The 20,391-nt window shown below is 41.8% G+C and overlaps 1 protein-coding gene across 1 annotated transcript in view; it reads left to right on the top strand.

The window, feature by feature from the left end:
* The window catches only part of MAD1L1 (mitotic arrest deficient 1 like 1), a 348,979-nt gene that overhangs the window by 107,406 nt on the left and 221,182 nt on the right, over nt 1–20,391 (top strand). The gene's annotated exons all lie outside the window — the stretch shown is intronic.

Raw genomic sequence — 20,391 nt, 5'->3', positions numbered from 1 at the left:
ACTCCTTCCTTCCTTCGATCCATGTGGTGGTTCTGTGAGTGTCATTTAAGCAGTGCTATTGCATCACCAGCTGTGCTGCTGCTCCACACATGGTTGTTAACTGCTGTCAGCCTGACCCTCGCCAAACCTTTCCCTCTGCTCACTGTGCCTCCCTTTGGAGGTTTTTATAAACTCAGGGAAGTTACCTTCCTTTTTATGCCTGCAAATAAGTACATTTTAAGGCAATTCCACTTCTCTCTCTTCAGTGATTGAGCAAGGCAGGTTTTGTGAGTGCTTCCTTAGACCATCCTGCATCCTTGAGAAGGAGACAAGACACTCTGTGTTTGAAGGAGACTCAGCAGCCTTTTAGATTGAGCACAGGTCTCTCTAATTTCAGCTTGATTATATTAATCAGTTAAACAATTTCAGAGAAAAGGTGGTTGGTAGTTAGGGGTGGAGTAGGATAATAGCAGAATGAGGTAGAAGATCATTAGCAGGTGTGGAAAAGAGGCAAAGAGACAATTGCTGCCTGTGGAGTGCAGGGGCTCGGAACAGGTCACTGCAGAATTTTAATTTTTAGTTACCAGCAGCATCATCAATTTTAATTCCCAGACTCCTCTTGTAGGGTGCCTTTTTTAAAGAATGAAGAGCAACAGGTTAGAGATGAGGTAGGTGCTTTTATGAATCATTTTCTGCCCTGTGAGCTGGTGTTAAAATGATCCTGAGTTCAGTCTGATGCAGGGTGGTTGTAGGGCTTCGTGTTTGTGATTTCCACAGGTGTGTCTGGGTTACTGGATAAAGGGTGCTGAGTTTTGTGAGGAGAAAGCAGGATTTGGGAGTTTGATGACTGCTTCCATGGATGTTTTTTGTTGGAGTTAAGGAAATATCACACTTTGCTTTTGTTGGTCTCTGACAGCTTTCTGTCTATGAGGTGGAAAGTGCTCCAGGGAAATGGAATTCTGTGAGGAGTTATTTTAACACAGTTTGTTTGGGGACTTCTTTTGTTGTTAGGGGTTTTTTTTCTGTATAACCCAAATTTGTTATGCTTTTTTTTTTTAATAACTTCTGCTAGTTAATTTCTGTGTTATGTTTTAGTTCTAATCCACTTAACCACCTTCTAGAGCTCAAGTAGCTGCCTCCACACATAGCAGTGTTGGAGGTAACTTGCTGTACCACTCTTTGCCCGCAGTAGATGCCCTGCAAGGTAACTCCACAAATATGTGTTCTGACAACACGTTTCCTGGCTCATTTTTCTTTTTTCCATGTCTGTCACTGGTCTGCTTCACCTTTCTTAATCATCTTGCAGTCTGCTTTGTGAGGACCTTTAAACCATGCTCTCAGCTTCCATACCTAGCAGCCTGCTAGGATCTGTTAACCTGATTTCAAGTATCTCTAGATCTCAGAGTATGAGAGTGATTTTTCTCCTCTGTCTGTACCCTCTAATTTGTCTGCTTCTGAGTTTTATTTAGTTTTTAATGGAATGGTCTAACTCCAATTTTCAAGGAAGTTGCTACAGGGAATACAAAAGAACAAATACAAATTTTATCAGCTTCAACTGTTCCCCAAGTCACTCAGCCCTGCCCCTAGAGAAGCACAGCAGTGTTGATGGCTTCACCCTGGCCTTGTCATGAACCAGCTGTAGTATTCATTGAAATGGTTTCATCTGTAGCTTTCTGAGCACAATCCCACAATACTCCAATGGCACTTGTACAGTGACAAACTCTGTGCTGATTTATACTTGATGCTTCGTTATATTCATTACAAGATCCTATTTGCATGCTTGACATTTTAAAATACTGTGTTTGGAATGTCTTATTTATTTTGAGACCTTTATAAAGCAACCTCAATCTAAGGGTTTAATTGTTACTGATAGCTAAGAGTATAATTACCTCAGTAAAATATCATGGCTATATTAAGCAAATGGCAATTGTCTTCCAGAATAAAATGAGTACAAGCCATTTTCCATTGAAACAGGTAGTTTCTCGAGGCCTGTTAAAATCATTTACTAATATAATTGCAGAATCTCTCTATAGAGAATGAGTAAGGAGAGCTGAGATTGATGTGTTTGTAGAAGGGACTGACTGCAGCAGTGTTGAAGCAGTGCACAAAAACCATTTGGGAGGAGGAAGTATCTTTTAACAAAACCAGAAAATGTTACTGTTTCTGAAGTGAGATTTGCAGATTTTGGAAATTCAGAAGAGGGTGTGGGCTCCCAGAGCAGTGCCTGCTTTTCTTTTGCTTGGTTTTCTTTTTTGCTGTCGTTCCTTACTTTGCCTGATTTGGTCCTAGGTTTCCTACTCACTTTTGACTTGGTGAAGAAAGTAGCAGAGTTGTCGAGTTCTCACTTCCTTATCCTGCTCCAAAATGACTTTTCCAAAGCCTGAGAGTTCCTGTAGTTTGACTTGTCAGTCTGCATTTGTCAAAGGTATCTCTGGCTCTGAGATGTGGGGGCTGTTCCCAGGCTCTGGGCACCACATGTGTTTGGGAGAGAGTCTGCCCCTCACCTTCTTGCTTTCCACTGCATCCTCTCCAGTGAAATCCTTTGCTCTTGATCTGTTGTCCTAATTCCTCATAGCTAGTGGATAAGTTTGCCTTTTCCCTGACTTTGGATACTGTACTTTGTGTACCTGTGTGGCACCTGTAGGAGTTTGTCCCATGGAGGCAGGAAGGTGATGTGCTTTGGTAGAGTTGAGCTTTATCACCTGAGGGCTCTCAACATGGAAATGGTGAGTGTGAGTTCAAATGGGCAGCCTAGAGGCAGAAGATGAATTGGCTCCTGGGCCTTGCTTCCCCTTCCCTTTCAGAAGCATAAAAGAGCTCATAGAAATTATCTTAGCAATTCTCTGGGAATCAGTTTTGTGTAATTCTTTCTCTTGCCTTATTATGTATCTGGTAAAACCTTGCAATGATAAAAATATGGAGCTCATTACTATCTTTATATCTGATGTTTTTGAGGTGGAGGCACAAGGACAGCCTCTGTATTCTTATTGATGTTATCTCTGACATAACTTCTATTTAAGCAGTGAGTTTAGAGGGTTTTTTAAAATTTTATAACAATTCAGAGTGTGCAGCAAAGTTAAAAGTTATATGTTATTTTATGAGGTATTTGTGAAGAACAATAGAAATGTGATCTTTTTTCCCAGAATACTGACTGGATTCTGCTTTGTTCTGCCCCCACTAGATATTAATGCTCACTGTTAAGAGGTTAGATTATGAAAATTAGAAATATACCCATAAAAGAATTTATATGACCTTCAGTTCTCATATTTCTCCGAGAGAAAGGGCTGTAGGACTTCTAAAGGTAAAATATTCAATAAAAAGAAATTAGGTTAATCCAATGTTATGGCTGAGAATTTAAACTCGCCCAGGTCAGGTAATTCAAAGTTATAGTTCCCTTGATGCGTGTGCTGTAACATTTATTCCTTAGCTGCTCAGCTCTGAATTATGAAGGATGGTTGAGCAGGTCTGGCAGGGAAGCAGGCAGGAAGATGGATGGGTGGAATGAGGGAGTGATTGTTGGGGGAAGTTGGGCAGAACAAACCTGACTGCTGGGCAGGGGCTTGGGCAGCATCCAGGGATGGGGAAGGGGATTGGGATTTCTGAACAGCAGGCTCTGAAATACCAGCAAGGCTAAGCTGCACAAAAAGGGTTGGTGGTTTTTTTTTTTTTTTTCATTTCTTTGTTCCTCAGATACTTACGGTTTGAAGGCATTAATCTCGCTGCCTCTTAGAGTGGTGGTATTGCCACAGAAACTGCAGCTTTGAATCTCTGACTTCTTGCTGTTTTAATTCTCAGCCATAAAACTGGATTAACTGGGTTTGCTTCAAGTTGAATTGCAATGGATTTTTTTTTTTTTTTAAGGGTAGGAGAGAGAGATAATTAAGTAATTGCACAGTAGCTTATTTCAACATGTGATGTGAGCCTCTGGTAAGAACAGCTGCACTACTCAGACACTAGTCAGAGCATCCTTTCAAATGAAGACCCAAAATCTTTATAAAACTGAAGGACTGTCTGGAGAATTGAGGAGTTTTGGATTGCTCCTGGCACAGTATCATGCAGTACTGGCTATTTTGTTCAATGTGTGTTCACAACATCTCAGGTCAAGCATTGCTTAAATTGATGAATATATTAGAAGTCAAATGAGGTTTTACAAAACATCTTGGAAGTGGTTTCTGACCCATGATTTGTAGCATGGAGGAGAAATGTACTGTTCCCTCTTTTATGAGCACATTTGTTTAGGTAGTATTTCAATACAGAGTCAACAACTGTTTAGTAGAAGCTATAGAAAGTTAGAAGAATTGGTATCGTTTCAGTTAATTAATTTTGATTGATGTAATGAGATTATTACATTACAAGTTTCTCAGTGTATAGAACAGCTGCTGGGTTTTTTTAGTGTTATGTGGGGTAGGACTTGTGAAGAATCCTTAACTGTAAACTTGCCTGTTCAGGTGGAACCAATTTGGGACACTGAGGGAGCTGAGGCTTAGTTTTGTCTGTATGAATCCAGAGCTTCAGGATTTCCCTGGAAAGATCACTGCCTTTTTGAAGTCAAGAATTTGGAAAGGGATCAACAGGTAAAGTGTGAGCACGAGACAGGAAAAGAAGGTGAGTTTCTTACATCAGGATGATGCTGAACTTCCTTTCTGTCAGGAGGAGGAGGAGAGGGAAATCTCACACGAATATTCTGATTTGTAGAGGTTGTATTAGGAAGGTTCTATAACCTTGCAGGGCATCCAAGCCGCTTTTTAAGCGTAGGGAAGCTTGGCCAGAGTAATGTTTAAACATGTCTGTCTGTGTCTGCATCTCCTTGCTTCCTGTGGGTAGTGAAGTGCAAGGATTCCAGCAGATGTGTTCCTTTGCCTGCCACGGTGTTGGGTGTGTGCAAAGTGCCATGAGCTTATTCCAGTGTTGCATCATCAGGCTCTTGCTCCTGTAGCAACACTGGGAAAAATGGAGACTCCACCCTGCTTGGTCTTTTAGTCAATATTTTGGGTGCCACAAGTCAGTGTGCAAGGATTTGAGACCAAGTGGTTAAAGTGAAATGTGAACACACTTCCCCTGGTGGGTTATTGCACTGTTCCCACAGCACTCTGGGGCTCATGTCTGCTTGTCCTGAGTGCCTGGAAGGAGCTGTAAAATCTAAATACAGAAAGAAATGGATGACAAGACTCAGGGCTCCCTGTCCTTGTGAGCAGTTGAAGGAGAGATTCAGACCATGATGCGCAGCAGGTCCTAGGGAGAGCTTTGGCCTGCTTGATTGCAGAGCCCATAGGTTTGGAGTGGGGTGTGCCTGAAGCCCTGTGGGCTCTGTGTCCAAGGGACAGAGCCAAGAACTCATTCCCCCTTCAGCGAGAGGAGATGCTCTTACTCCCTTTCTGCCTTTGAGCAGTAGAGTCTTCTCTCCACTGGAAGAGTCCCTGCTCCCACACCCATTTTTCTCTGCCTTATGTGGTAGATGGGTTACAGGCAGGTCCAGGACCAACAGCTCCTTGTTATTGCTTCGTGGATGGGAGAGTAGCTGGGAAGGCTCATTCTGTGCATTGAACTTGTGATTAAATTAAAGATAAACATGGATGTGGAGTAATGTCCCTTTCAGGATGTGCACACAGCACAGAGCTGCGTGCTTCTACAGGGCATTTACAAAAGGAATGCGCAGCGCCCAAAATGATCTAGTGCAGGAATTAGAAATTTAAGCAATTTAACTCCTCTCCTCAGTTGCTGCTTTTTCAGACACATATATAAGCTGCAGAAGTTTTATGTTTTATGCTTGTAACAGGAATTCTGCTCTGTAAATAGTGTTTTCAGCTTTGCAGATAAGCAACTTTCTGGCTTTAATAAATTAATTTTCTGTTGATAACATACTACCTTTGGAGACCAACTTTTCAGGTTGACATTTCTATTATATTAATTACAAAGAGGGGAGAAGCTGTGCTTGTTTTGTCATTGGGAAATGCCATTTGCAAAGTTATTGGAAAGCTGACCTTGTCAGAATTGTTATTACATTATCCCTCAGTGAGGGCCACCACAACTGAATGACAAGAAAAAAATGCAGAAAGAAAAAAGCAATTTCAGGAGATATAATGAAATCAAAACAAAATGCCTTTTATTCCTCTCCAACGTGAAGATGTTTATTAAGATAGCGTATGTAAGGGTTTGGTGCTGGGGGAAAAAAGTGCTTGTGAACCATTTGGGGTTGTTTTTTAAAAATTAAAATCACCATATAAGAGAATTCTTGACCTTTTGCATGAAGTGAACATGAACAAGAGGCAGTGCTTACTCCAGTGACATCTCTCCCACTTCCTTTTTTCACTACGTATCCCTGTCCATTATCCCTTTTCCCTCTTGCTCACTCTTCATGAGGCTAAAGGGGCTCAGACTTCATGGACCAAAGGGCTGGGGGTGACCTTTGTCACTTCAGTGCTCGGAGAGCTCACCCTGGAATAATTTTCTTTCCCATCTCTGGTTCACTCTGCCAGTCCTTTAAGTAAATCCCAGCTCTTCTGTTTGCATCTAGTAAAATGCCAAGCAAATCATCTGTTTTCTCCTTTGCCTCCCAGTTTAAAACCACGGAGCTGTTAGTTTTCACAGAGCCATTCCTTGTTCTCCCTGGACACTGGGGAACAGCAGCAGCAGCAGGTTCCTGCTCTGCCTCAGTGTCCCATCCAGGCACAGCTCTGCTGAAAGCCTGGGTGATTGCCTTCTGCAAAGAGCTGTCTGCTTTCATGTGCCCCTGAACAGCCCTGTGCAGGAAAGTACCACTCAGCTTAGTGGCCATTTCATCTTGGAACATGAGGGGTACAGCAGGATCTGCTGAGTGTCTCATTCTGCTCATCCTTGTTTTCTCCTCTTTCTGCTCTGTGCTGGAACTGTCACAGAGATGCAGGTCATGGGTAGCTCAGTGAGTGGTTCATAATGGAGCATGGTCATCACACTTTGGAAGCTTTAAATGGAATCCTTTTCTCAAAGAAATTATTTAAAAAGCCCCAGAAAGCTTTTTAACCCACCCCCTCCTTCTATGTGAGGCAATGTGTTTCTTATGTAATATCTGTGCACATGAATTTGTCATGTGTGGTGTTAACCTGAGGCTATGTTTGTAGCCCTTGCATTCCAATATTGGCTTTTTTACTTGCATAAAACAGAAGAAAAATAGCCCTGCTGAATTCCTTGAAAACATCCTAAATGGGATGCTGAGGAGCTGTAAATAATAGCCAGGTTTATAATTTAACTTTCACGGGGCATATGCAAGCTGAAGGGTGTGAAACACATGTTCTGGATCTGATGTTTTGCTTCAGATAACACAAGGAAACTAGAAATAAAGAACTAATTAAATGTGCACACCTTCCCTGCCTCGTTTTCCTCTCTGCCTGCACATGGATTAGTGAGTTCTGAGGTTCTGAAGCTGCTGCTGCTGTTGGTGCATTTTCTGCATTGAGCTGTGTTCTCTGTTGGGTTTCACTCCCTAACATCAGGAATTTTTTGATCCCTCCAAGCAACCAGCTTAAGCTGACTCATCTAAATCTGTCTTCTACCAAAATGCTGTGACTTTGTGAGGTCTTTTTAAACTTCACCTAGCTAGGCTGATTTTGGGGTGTTCTTTTGTCAGTATTTATGTTCTCACTACTTTTCCCTCTGCAGAGGTATTTTTTTTCTGTTTGGTTTTCCTTTAAGAAGAGAGAGCAGGGATGTGGAATTGTTGCCCCTCATCAGCCAGCAGTTACACAGGCTTAGTTTTAATGCCAAACTGCTCCACTGAAGGAACTGGATCTCTTAACTGCAGCCAGAACATTCAAGTAGGCATATCCAGTTGAATTAGTAAGAAGAACAGATAAAGAACTTCCTGCCGAGCCTGACTGGTGGGCAGGGGGTCATACTTTGGCTTTATGGAGAATTCCCTGTGTTTTGGATGCTCTTCAACTGACAGAACCTGCAAGCTGTTCCTCCTCAGCTGCCGATCTGTGCTCGGATCATGGCTCTGCCTCCACGCGGATGAATGGGTGCCTAACGATCTGCATCAAAAGTTTTGATTTGTAATTAACTTTCAATATGCTAAAAGGATGGCTAATAAAATTAAATGCAAATTACAGAGTTCACGTTCCTCATGCAAATACAACTTAAGAAAAATGGTATCTTCTCATTTTGCTGCATTGTTCAGATGTAACAAGCGCGATTGCTGCTCTCCCCAGGGACAGCTTTGGGACTTACAGGTTTATTCATCCAGACCAATGAGCTCTTTTTCCTGGCAGTTCTTTCCCCCAAGAAATAGTGATCAGAAACTCTGAAGGCAGGGGTGGCAACCTTCTTGATACATTGCCTGTCCTTCTTTTTTGTCCTGGGACTTGGTCTGGAGTTAAATGTGTTATAAATATCTGAGTATCAATGCTTGGTAGACTCATGAGAGCTGTTAACAACTAATGAAGGTTAAATGCTGTCTATTTTGAGAACCCAAATGACACTGCCGCTCACATTTTAGCAGTACTCAGTGTCTAGAGCTGCTTTTTCCTTCTGTCATTCCTGTGAGGTGGAGAAGCACTGTTATCTCAGTTATAAAAGAGGATGGAGAACAGATATGCTTGGGTGAAATAACTGAAGACCTGAGCCGAAGTCAAACAGGAGTGCTGTGGAAGAGCTGTTCAATCTTTACTGTATCTCCTTCTGAGAATGTTTGGGTTTTTATGAGGTCCCCCAGCACAGACTGCAGTTTTCTGTGCCTTCCCTATGTGACAATGACCTTCCTTCAGGTGGCAAATCCTTTGCTGCAGCATGTGTGCATGTATTCCGTGACGCTGCCTGCTCCACTGTGTTAGTATCAGCATTTCACTGATTTTCTACGTGTTTTGAGTCTTGTCGTATCCTGGAAGCATGTAGTATAGTTTTGGTGAACCTGTGTTAGTACAAGTACTGATTTTTTTCCTGGAGCTGTGTTGCTGAAGTGGTTTTGTTTGTGGAGGTTGTGGCTGAAGTCCCTTCCCACCTCTCTGCAGGCTGTGTCTGGCTGGCATGTCCCTAGGGATGTCATAGCTTCCAAGGGTGTCAAAATCAAATCCCTAGGAGGTTGTGTAAAAGCAACTTGTGTGCACATTGTGTGGAATCTAATGTTTTTTTCCTTCCTCTCTGCATTAACTTGCATTCGTGTGTGATTTTGCTCAGTCTGTTTATCAGCCTTTGCTCGTCCGTCATTATTGATATTTTTAGGCGCTCCAGAATGCCTCACCCTTGTCTCTAGACTCTGCTGACGTTAATATTTTATGTTGTCAGCTCACATCTTGCTGTTTGCCCCTGTTCCACTACTCTAATAATGATCCTGAAGGAAACTTCTGGCTCTAATCCCCAGTGCAGCCTCCTGCTAATTGCTTTCCATGGCAGGGAGGGGTGGTGTGCTCCTCCATCAGCCAGCTCGTACCAGCAGGTATTTGACTCTCACATAATGATTAAAACCCAGGGATGCTCGGTCATTTAAACAGACTTTCAAACCCTGTGTTCACTGGTTCGCTCTCCTGTGAGTTCTCTCAAGGAATTGTTAACTGGTTCAGTTTAAATTACTCTCACAAAAGCTTGTGCTTATCTATCTCTATTTTATCTTGTTACACTCAACTCAAAGAGATGCTTTGAATTTGGAACCTTCTTAACTAATTTTCCTAATGTTCAGGTGAAACTTCCTTGCCAATGACTCTAATTTCCCAGAACAACCTTATCTCTGCTTTCAAAACAGAGGAGGATGTCTGCTGTCTGGTATCTCCAATAGGATAGCCATTTTTAATGATAAATCATTTTATTCCTTTTGTCTGTTAACACCTTTGTTACTTTTTGGTCTTGGGTGAATATCCAGCTTTGAGATTATTATTATTATATCTTCTTAGTGCAGTTTAATTTCTTGAAGCACTTAGCTGCCTTTATCACAGTTCTCTGGTTAAAACAGAGCAGAGGAGCTGTGATGGTTCTTCTTGGAGCCTGTATCTTTGCTGGGTCAGAGTGTGCAGCTGCAGTCACTTGTGCCTCTGATAGACTCAAAGGATTGCCCTGTATGTGGAGCTGCCCATCTCGGCTTTGTTTGGGGTTCTATGTTTTCATAGTGTTGAAATTTGTCTGCCTTTAAAACACAAATTAATACTGTTGCTGTGGCTTTCATTTACTTGAAATTCTCCATTATGTTTTACATTTACATGACCTTTTCTTGCTTTATGCAAACATCGTGACTTTCAGTGTTTTGATATTTGTATTTGTTTTCATCTTTATGAAAATGGTAATGTTAAAAAAATACGTCTGTGGAGATATACAGTAGGTTTATTTTCTTTCAAATTTGGTTAAAGATATGAGATACTCTTGCAAGTTCACGTACTGCAAGTAGCAATTTCTGAGCTGCTCATTCTCTTCTCCCTGTACAAGTGCCTGAATATCCCATGAGATTTAACAGTGTTGCAATGAGTAAACAAATCACTGTATTCCCAGAAAAGTGTGACTGGATCACAGCTGCTGTCACTCCTGTCTGTCTGGAAGATGAATCAGCCTCTGAAATGTGCAGCTGTGGGCAGTAGATGGAGCTGGGTGGTCCTGCTCTCTAGGATCAGATGGAGATTTCAAATCTGTTATACCTCATTTGGGGTATTACTTAGTGGATTTTTTTCCCCCTTTCTTGCCCCTTTAAAATTTATAATTGAGTTTTATTTATTTTATTATTTTATTTTATGAACCAGCCTGGTTGGTGGCTGCATATTTATTTAAAGGGAGGCAATCAGCTGCCAGATAAGCTGAGAGGCCATAGTTCAGGCATTTTCTGTGCCAGGTACCATTGCCAGATGGCCAAAAGAGCAATCTTCTAACTAGTTGTGGATGTGATTATGATGTTTTTGTGAACTTATTCCAACTTTTCCTTTATTTGTTTTCACAGCTGTTAAGGGCACTTTTTATGGTGTTTCTCTAGTCTGGAAAATTTAGATCAGATTAGAACATAACTTCTCAGAGCTGCAGGAAGTAGGGCATAGTTTAAAGAGGATTAGTGATCAGTGTGTATAAGGACTAGTCTGTGTAAGGTAAATCTTAGGAGCACCTTTATCTTAAGTAATTTATGTGTCAGTAGAGGTTTCCTTCTTTCTTCAGCTCGAATCTGTCATGTTAAAGGTCATTTTATTGAAATTCATGCTCACATATTCATAAAAGGATTCATTCTTCTGAGCATTATCAGTCACCAAGTTTTTGAAGTTGCCATGCTGGATATTTTCTGTATGTTTTAGCCCTGGAATCTGATGTGATGAATTAAGTGAGATGGCTGCTCATGATAGTACAGCATTAATAACACTGAGAGGCAGAATTGGGATGACATGCAGTCTTTATACTTAGTGTGGTTCAACTGGAAGGAGAATATGAAGTTACAGGAATGGGACTGTTAGTTGGGCTTGGGGGGAAGCAGATCTGTAGGTAGTTACAGGCTGATGCTGTAGGACAGATTTGCTTTGCTTAATGGTATGTCTGGGATCAATTTTTGTCATCTCTTTGGAGAGTGCTGCAGGTCAGCTCTGAGCTATAAGTTTCCTCAGAGTGGTCACTCCATGTCACAGCTGGAATCAGTGGTCTTTCTGGGAGATTTTTACCTGCTCCCATCAGCAGGAGACCATTTCCAGAGCTAAACCTAACCTGCAGGCGGGAATTCTTTGACAATCTTGCATTGCCAAAAGCTGTGGCACTGCATCTCCTTCCATTTATCCTTAGATTCCACCCCCACCACACCAAAATTGGTTTGGAATTTCCTGGTATTAGAGGATTATGAGTAACACTTGTCACATCTGGAAGTTGTAAGCCATTGAGGAATGATTTCAGCTCACTCCTTTACAGTCTGCCAGCCTTTTTACTGTTGAAGATTTGAAGGGCTGGGTTACTGCTCTGGAGCTGTTTCATCGAGTCTTCTGACAAGGAAACTTCTTTGCACTTCAACCTTGAGGATTTTGTCTTTATTGTGGGCTGAGAAAAGGTATGCCAGAGGGCAGAGCTGTGCAGCCTGTGTGGCGTGAGGAGCAGGAGGAGGCTGCTCCGTGTGTGTGTTGATGGATCTGGCTGTCAGATGGGTGGGAAGTGTGCTGAGCCTTGCTTATGGCATCTCTGTGTTTCCCATCCAGAGTCAGGCTAATGACAGCTCTGATAATGCCAGATGGCAGTCACCAGTCACCATTTAATAGCAGAAAAATGCCTAAATATTGTCTCCAAAACTGGTTTGTTCATTCTTTCTCCTCGTTCCAGCCTGGCAGTGATCTGCAGGCAGCACTTAGGGACCTCCTAAGAAGATCTCGTGTAGAAAACTGTCAGAACAGATTGCTGTATGGGTTTTCAGAGGATTAAAGTTAATTAAAGAGCTATTCCTTGCTTTCATTTCCTCATATCTGCCAGCTATTTACATGCTAATGTAGGGTCTTCCAGGGAGAATAGGACAAGTGTCAGCACTGGGCATGTTATCACACATGGAGACAGTAGAAAATAATGAGATGAGCAAAAAATATATATATAAAATATGTATGTATGTGTGTGTAGCTTGACAACTGAAAGCCAGCAGCACAGCTTTTTGCATATTTTCAGTAATGTGTGATCTTACTGAATATAATTCACTCCATTACATCTCACACTGCATAATTTAATACTTCATTCACTATAGTATCTTTACATAAGGACTTTTATAAACAGGCAGATTTAACAGGGGTTTTTTTTGTCTATCTTATTCTAAAGAGGAGAGTTCTTTCCTGCAGAAGTAGTGAGTAGTTTTACTGGGAATACAAACCTGGGAGCAGAGACTTCAATGGGGACTGGCATCTACTGTTGCCTCCTCTTGGAAGGATTAAACAGAGGAGATGCTCAGCATGGAAGCAAACTGAGAGTGGATGTAATTGTTTTCTGCTCCAGTTGAGTTATTATTTGCCCATTGCATTTTCACATTATTTCAGAGGATTATTTTGTCCTGTAATTTTTCAATATCTTTCATTTTAACACTTTATTAAAACTGCTACATAACACATGAAATAAAATTGATCTCAGGTTACACTTCAAGAGGGAGTTTAATGCTTTAGGAAAATGAGAAACCTTACTGTCTGCATTTTTAAACAAAACTATCAAAACCATCTGTATTGTTGAGTATAGGTACAGAGTTTTGTCAGCTGCTGGGGGTGGTCCAGATAGTTTGAGGATGCTGAAGGTAATTAATCTTCCAAGGACCAAGGGCAGTCAAAGACAGATTTGTTTCCTGTAGTTTTTTGTTCCCCAGTGTGCAGGTGACATCCAAAGTCAGTGGCTTAGCAGACATGGAGTGCCCTTAGCACGGGCTGCAGCTGAGGCTGGACTCCCTGTGTTCCTTGTGACCTTTGTGACACAGCTCCTTGGCATTAGCCTTTCTCTTCATTTTAGCTTTTTGTGGTTTTCCTAGTGGAAAACATGATGGTCTTACTCTCAGATGTCAGGTGGCTGTTCTTTGGCCTTGAAAATCCATCTGATGTTTTGTGAAAGAGTTAAAAGGTGAGGGGAAGGGGAAAAAACCTTTTTTTGGAGACTCATTTGGGGGCAGGCAGGGGGAGAAGGTCACCCACACTGAAAAGCCACAACTGATCCCCTGCTTGCTCCCGCCTTCATAGCACAGCTTCCTCAAAAGATGCTCTGAAAGGGATATTAGGCCAGGGATACCCTGGGATTTGGGTGTTTGAGGTTTTCTCTTGTACTTGATATCCCAAATCCTCTCTTTAGCCAGGCTGGTGGGTGACCAAGATGAAATGCTGCTGTGCACTAAGCCTCAGGCTGAATTTCTCCCTGCTGTGGTTCTGTGAATGTCAGCTGGGCTGCACCAGGGAAAAGCTGTCCCCGGTGTCTGGGTAGATGCTGCCAAAGGCTTGTTACCCAGGCTGGTGCAGATCAGAATAATTCAGAGAATAACTTGTTGTTGCTCTGGATTCCCCGTACCAGAGGAAACCAGTGTTGTTTCAGTATCTCTGCTGACTAAATCCTGTTGCTGTGTGGTCAGGAGAATGTGAGATGGGTGCTCAGAAAAGACAGTGAGCACCCAGAACTTATTGAAGATGGGGCACACGTGGAGAAGATGCTTTGTCCCTTACTGGGCTGCCTGTCCCTGGCAGGGCCGATGCAACATTGCTTGCAGGAGCTCTGACAAATGGAAATGACAACCAATGCTTAAAACATAAAGTATTTTAATTTGTAATGCTCATCTCTGTCAGACAAATGGTAAGACTCCTGATTTTTATGTGTTCAATGTTGGTTTTAGGCAAATATGAAACCATTTAAGAAAAAGAGAGAACTGTTCTCAGGCTTTCCCTATCAGTGATGTGTGTATGCACTTTTCTTGCCATTCATTGATGATGTACTTCGTGTGAGGGAGGTTTCTATTTTGTATATCAAGTGGAATCTTCAATTTTATCTTGCCACATGCTCAAAGGACATTTTTATTTCTGGTACATTGTTTTAGAAAGAGATCCACACTTCTCTTGCTGTCTAACAAATGGTCTCTTTATTCAGTCAGAACAGTTGGTCTGTTTTGAGACTATGGTGGAGCCACGTTGTGCAGGAGCACGTCAGCCAGAAAGGACATTTGTTTAATAGGTTCCATGTGCTGAGAATATGGATATTTTCAGTGGTGACAATTAAGGCTGAACATTTTTTTCACATTTTCTCATTTTACTAGAAAAGAATTGAGGGGAAAAAAGGTTTCTTTCAGTTTTTCAGGCATTACATGTGGACTTTGCTACTTTATGCCATATACCCCTTTTCTGGGACCTGTAAATATATGGATTTCTAAGATATTTAGCTCAATGCAACAGTTCCTTGCTGCTGGGAAGAGAACATGAATCTTTTTTGGGAACTAAAATTCCAGTGCCTGTGTATGTCTGATTTGTGAGTCACAGGCCCTTCATTCTGCATCCTCACCTTCAGACATTGTGATTCTTGGTGATGGATGTGGATATTGGGAGCAGAAGGTAATTTTAAAGATATAGATGAAAAGAGTTTCAAATAATGAGGTGAGAATTTGATGTCAGTACGGTGGCTTTTTTTTTTAATCAAAATTTTATGTTATTTTGACTTCTGGAGCTTAAATAGAGCACGGCAAGGATCCTAAGACCAAAATTAGATTTTAGGTTTAATTTTTGGGTGTCATCCCTCAAGATACAAAGTAAAGTAGCAACTTAGAGCAGCAAACAACATGAATATTTTAGAAGCAGCATCTTTTCTATATGCTGCCATCTGTTGATGACCTATGCACTGGAAAGGGTTCATTTCCCAAAGTCAAAGGTTTCATTTCCCAATGAGATGTCCCAAGAAAGCTGTGGAATACAAGGTAAATCCTGATGCTTGGAGAGAGCTCTCCAGCATTATTTTTCTTCCCTCTTGGAAACTTCTATGGACTGGTTGAATGCAGTTGCTGACAAGAGTAGTATTGTGGGGGAAGAAGCGATGCACAGTACTTGCAGTCTTACATGCATACACAAAAATATAAATAAGAATTAGCAGATGAAAGAACTAAAGAGGTCTGGTTTGTTAACACTCTGTTTTTTGAGCTTTGGCTTTTTGAATGGTTCTGATGATGGAAAAGAGAGGTTGTAAGTTGTGTCCTTGAATCTGTGGATGTTGCAGATGCTCACAGCACCATTTCCATTAATGCATTTTCCTGTCTTCAGTGCAAATGACCCCCAGATATGTGATAGCTCTTAATGCGTTTTGAAACTCTCTCCCATAATTAACTTCTGATGGACTGAAACAAGGCTGTGGGGGTTGGAGATTTGAAGAGAGAATGCTCAACAGGTTTTGAAAACGATGTGTAGAAGTCCTTCTGCAACTCACATGATTAAGCTTAATTATTTTGAATTGATTATGGGGCCTTGAGTATGGATATGTAACAAGCTGTTTGTTGTCCCTCAGCACCAGCAGTTTTTTAAAGCCCTCTTCAGTCGGATCCCAGCCAAGCAGAGTGTTCCTCTTTCCTGCTGATTTGCTGGCCTGGCTCGTGCTAAGCAGCCTCTGCAAGGTTTCCATCAGAGCAGCTCCCATCCTACCACCAGAAGAAGCCTGATGACACTTGAGCCTCTTGCTCAGTCCACAGGCTGCTGTTAGCAGCAGCTCAACTTTTCCAACCCTGTGAAGTTGAAACAAAATCTGCCTGCTCTTCCCACCCTCACCATTACCCACATCATAGAATCAGAGGATGGTTTGGGTTGGAAGAAGCCTTAAAGCTCATCTCCTTCCAACCCTCTTCCATGGGCGGGGACACCTTCCAGTAGACCAGGCTGCTCAATGTCCCATCCAACCTGGCCTTGAGCACTTCCAGGGATGTCACTGTGGGTGTCTTTGTCACTTATGTGCAGCACAGAGCTCATGGTGATGATGGTGTTCCTCTGTAGCATGTGAGAGGCACAAGTTTGGGCTGTTAATTAATAATTCCAGTCCTGCACAATGACTAGTCTGATGACAAGTCTCTGCAAAAAACCTCTTGGTAGCCTTTGAAGCAAGCATGCAGAAATATCCTATTTTCAGCTGTACATATTTTTTTCCCAGAATTACTTCACCATGGCACTGCTCTAAATATGTCTTGTGAGATAAGCTTTAAATCCTACTTGGGCAAAGTTTATTAAAAATTAACATTTGCATGGGGAGTTATAAAAAAGAATAGGACCTTCATTAGCTTAAAATCATCTGAAGTACAAAATAATATTGAATTGCTCTCCACTGGTCCAGACCAGGAAGACTCTTACTGCCTGCCAGATCTTGAAGCCCAGAAATAATCAGCATCAATAATATCCAAAAAGCCACACTGGAAACTGCACCTCTGTTCCCAAAGGTCCAAGAAAGCGAGCTGCTACCACAGGCTAAGCAGCCTGAACTCATTGGAACGGGATGTTAGCTGCCTTTCCTCTCAGTGGGGAAAACTGCAGTGTTCATTAGGCATCCACTCCAGATGTACTGCTCTGGCAGCTCTCAATGTTTGGGAGTGATAAGTCAATGCAGGGGATGTAGTTTCAAACGGTTTTGCTTTATGGAAGTTCACACTTGAACCAACACAACCCCTGGGCCAAGTAGTGCTGGTTTATCCTGACTGAGGATCGATCCCAGTGAGAGCGGTTCTGATCGCCAGCCTTTACAGGAGTTTGATTGAAATAACAGTAAAGTTACTGAAAAACAAGTGGGATGAGAAAGAGTCTGCACAATGGATATATGTAGAGCATCAGTTTTCATTTTCATTTTGTTTTCTAGGACAGATGAGGAACACGTTCCTTCCCGTATCCCTTTCCTCTTGGGACTGCACGTCGCTTGCCTCTACCTTGCAGCATTTAATCTGTTGTGATTGCCTTAAATGTCTGTGTCTCCATAATATTCACCTTCCCTTGGGCTGCAAGTCACCAGCATGTGTGTCTTTGTGTTAATTTGTCCCAGTTCAGAGGCACAGCATCATTAGTGAGACGCCGCCGCCGCAGTAATTACTGTGGGATTTGGGCGCAGCGGTTTGCTCATGCATTGCTCTGTACCTTCTCTTTAATCTACGCAGGCCATCTGCTTCATTTCTTAACTAAAAGTTGTTTTGTTTCTGCTTTGGAAGAGTGATTCTGTTGCTCCTGATCTTCTCTTTGTAGAAAAGCCACTGCAGCCAGGATAAATTCCATCAGTTTGATAGATTGTGCTCGTTTTTGAAAGATTTCTTACGGGTTGTGCCCCGTAGTTTTGCTGTGCACAGATTTTTGCTTTCCTCTGTGGCTGCAGGGACAGTCAGGGCAGAATTTTGGTAGGACCGCTCTGTAATCTAGGGAACTCTTGTAAGTCTGACCCCAGTCCTTCTGTTGGCTCTGTAGCAAAGATTTCCCAATACAAATACAAATATACAGTTACAAAAATGTTACTGGGTGGTTATCCCATGACAACCCTGTGAGTAAGAACCTTTTAAACCTTCATTCGAATAAGAATTGTGTGTTGGGTGACAAAGCACTTTGGCTTTTGTCTAAAACATCTGTTGAGTCTTTTGCCACTGCTTACCTGATCAAAAACAGTGAAATGTTGGAGTTATCAGGTCAAAGACCTGAGTTACTCCAAATCTGTCTTTTCCCCTTTTGCCTTTCTCTTCCCAGGACTTCTCCAGGATTAAATGGATCAGCTTTTTGTTAAGAGCTGATTTCCTAAGTTCAGGCATCACAGTAGATAGTTTAAGTGGATGGAACACTGATATTGCTGTTAGGGAAAGCTTGCTTTTATTTCCCAGAAAAACTTGTTCATTAGATGATGATTTTGAGAGGTACTCTCTGGTGTGGCCAAACTGGACAATTTTTGATGTTTTAGAGGCATTGAAATAAGATTGTAAAATAAGAGCAGTGGGGATCTAACAGCATATGTCACTTTTTTGGTCTTTTGGAAGAATTTATAGCCTAGTTCTACCCATAGAGTGTGTTTTGTTTGTTGCCTTTTAAAGATGTTCCTGTTGTCGATAAATAAGGTGAGGGCTACAGTGATCCATGCCTCAAAAAATATAAAATGAGAAAAGTAACTTCCTTAGGTCTATTGACAATTTATTTTTCTTGTAATGGGAACATTATTTCTGCCTGAGCCTCTCTCTCCTTGCCACTGGAAGCTGGTGTATGCAGTTCTGAGACAATGAAATAGCAGCATCAAATCAGGCAGTTTGCATCTTGGTTTTGTGAAAAGAATAAAAAAACCACCCACATTATTTCTCCTAAGACATTTTGGAGTAGAGCAATCATTTAGAAAATGAAAAGATTCTTTGTCTAGGAGGCTCTTCCATTTTGCTCTTTAATCTGAGCAGCTGTCTTCCTCCTTCCCCATGGGAAGTTGTGGTGGGTAAATAACATGGAAATTCATTTGATGATGGAGACATTAGGGGTTGGCATGGACAATTAATTTGTTATTAGACAGAATTAATTTTATTTGATCCTTACATGGTTCTGTTACTGCATATAAATTCAGCAGCTCAGCGAAGTTATCCTGTGAATGCAGCCCTGGTTTTGCTGAAGGATGGGGCTTTTTTGTGGCTGTGACATCAGGAGTGCCTTCTCTCCTCACCTGTGTGTGAAATGGAGATACAGGGAAGCTTTTGGCTTTATGCTGCTGGAAGTCATTGCTGGGTTTGTGACTTGTGCTTTTCCCCTTCCCAAACTAAATGCTCTGGTCTTCTTTGCTTGGAACTGGTTTGAAAATGTTTCTGAAGCTCCATCAGCAGAAAGCTGACTCGAGAAGAAAATGAGAAGCTTTCCTTCTGAGTTCCTTTGCTCACATGAGAGACAGGATGAAGTATCAGTGGCTACAGATAGAGCTGTTGATTTTCATCTCCAGAGGCATGGAGATGATGGGATGATCTCCTCATAGTGGGACAAAGCAGCACCTATGGATTTCCCCTTTTACTCCTAGCATTCAAAGCCACATTTTGGTTGACTCTGGTGGGTATTGATTATTTCTTCTGCAAAACCAGACAGGAATGAGATCTCCTGCCATCTTTCATGACTTCTGAATGTCAAGAATTTGGAGCACGTGCAACAGGAATGCTTTGGGAATGTTCATACTTGTTACTATCTCTGCTTCTTTTTACTGTTTCCTTCTGGTTTTGCTCTTCTCTGTGTGACTTTAGGAGAGGCAGCACCTCAGAAGTGGCTGCACAGTGCCAGTGATCCTTTCCTACAGAGCTGGTGCACATTTTGTTGTTTTGTTTTGATAAGAATGACCTAAGCACTGAGAAGATCCCCAGAGAGACTTCAGAGGTCTGTGTTTTAGCCCAGTTCTAAACTGGCGAATGACCACAACCACTTCATCTTGGGGGCACCAGTTTCCCCTCCAAGGAGATGGAGATGGAGATGCTGAACTCCCCAAAGAGGCTGCTTTAGGGTTAACTGCTAAAAAGTGCAGCATAAAAACCTAAAGGTAGCCCTGCACCAAGTGGAAGAGTTTCATGAACAAGTTATATATACTTATAACAGTGTCCTTGTAAGACATCTGCATTTGCATATATTATACTGCATTTTTCCTTCTGCTTCTCTTCTGCCTTAATTGTCTGTGCTCCAGTTTTCCCCAGACTGGAGAGTCTCTTGCTTGTGCTAGATTGGCAAACTAAAGATAAAAGTTTTTGAAAATGAGACCAAGGACAAAAGCAGGGAGGATGTTCAACTCGGAACTGTGAAAGAATATGTGAGTGTGTTAAAAAGGGTACCAAATTCAATTATTTTTGTTAACCGGTGAGATCAGAAGAGGAATCAATTATATCATGCAGGTATCTCTCTTTGTGAGCTGCGTGGTGATAACTTCAATTGCATTTGCTTTTTAAAGTTGACGTGCCAGGAGACAGTATTGTTTCAGTAGGAATGAGCAAGGAAGAGACTAATGTCATCTGTAAATGGTAGGGAAATATGAAACTCACACCATATCTTGGCAGTAATCTCTTCTGTTTAA

Source organism: Corvus moneduloides, chromosome 16, assembly GCF_009650955.1.
Source record: "Corvus moneduloides isolate bCorMon1 chromosome 16, bCorMon1.pri, whole genome shotgun sequence".
Taxonomy (NCBI): domain Eukaryota; kingdom Metazoa; phylum Chordata; class Aves; order Passeriformes; family Corvidae; genus Corvus; species Corvus moneduloides.
This window is presented reverse-complemented; position numbering and strand designations above follow the sequence as displayed.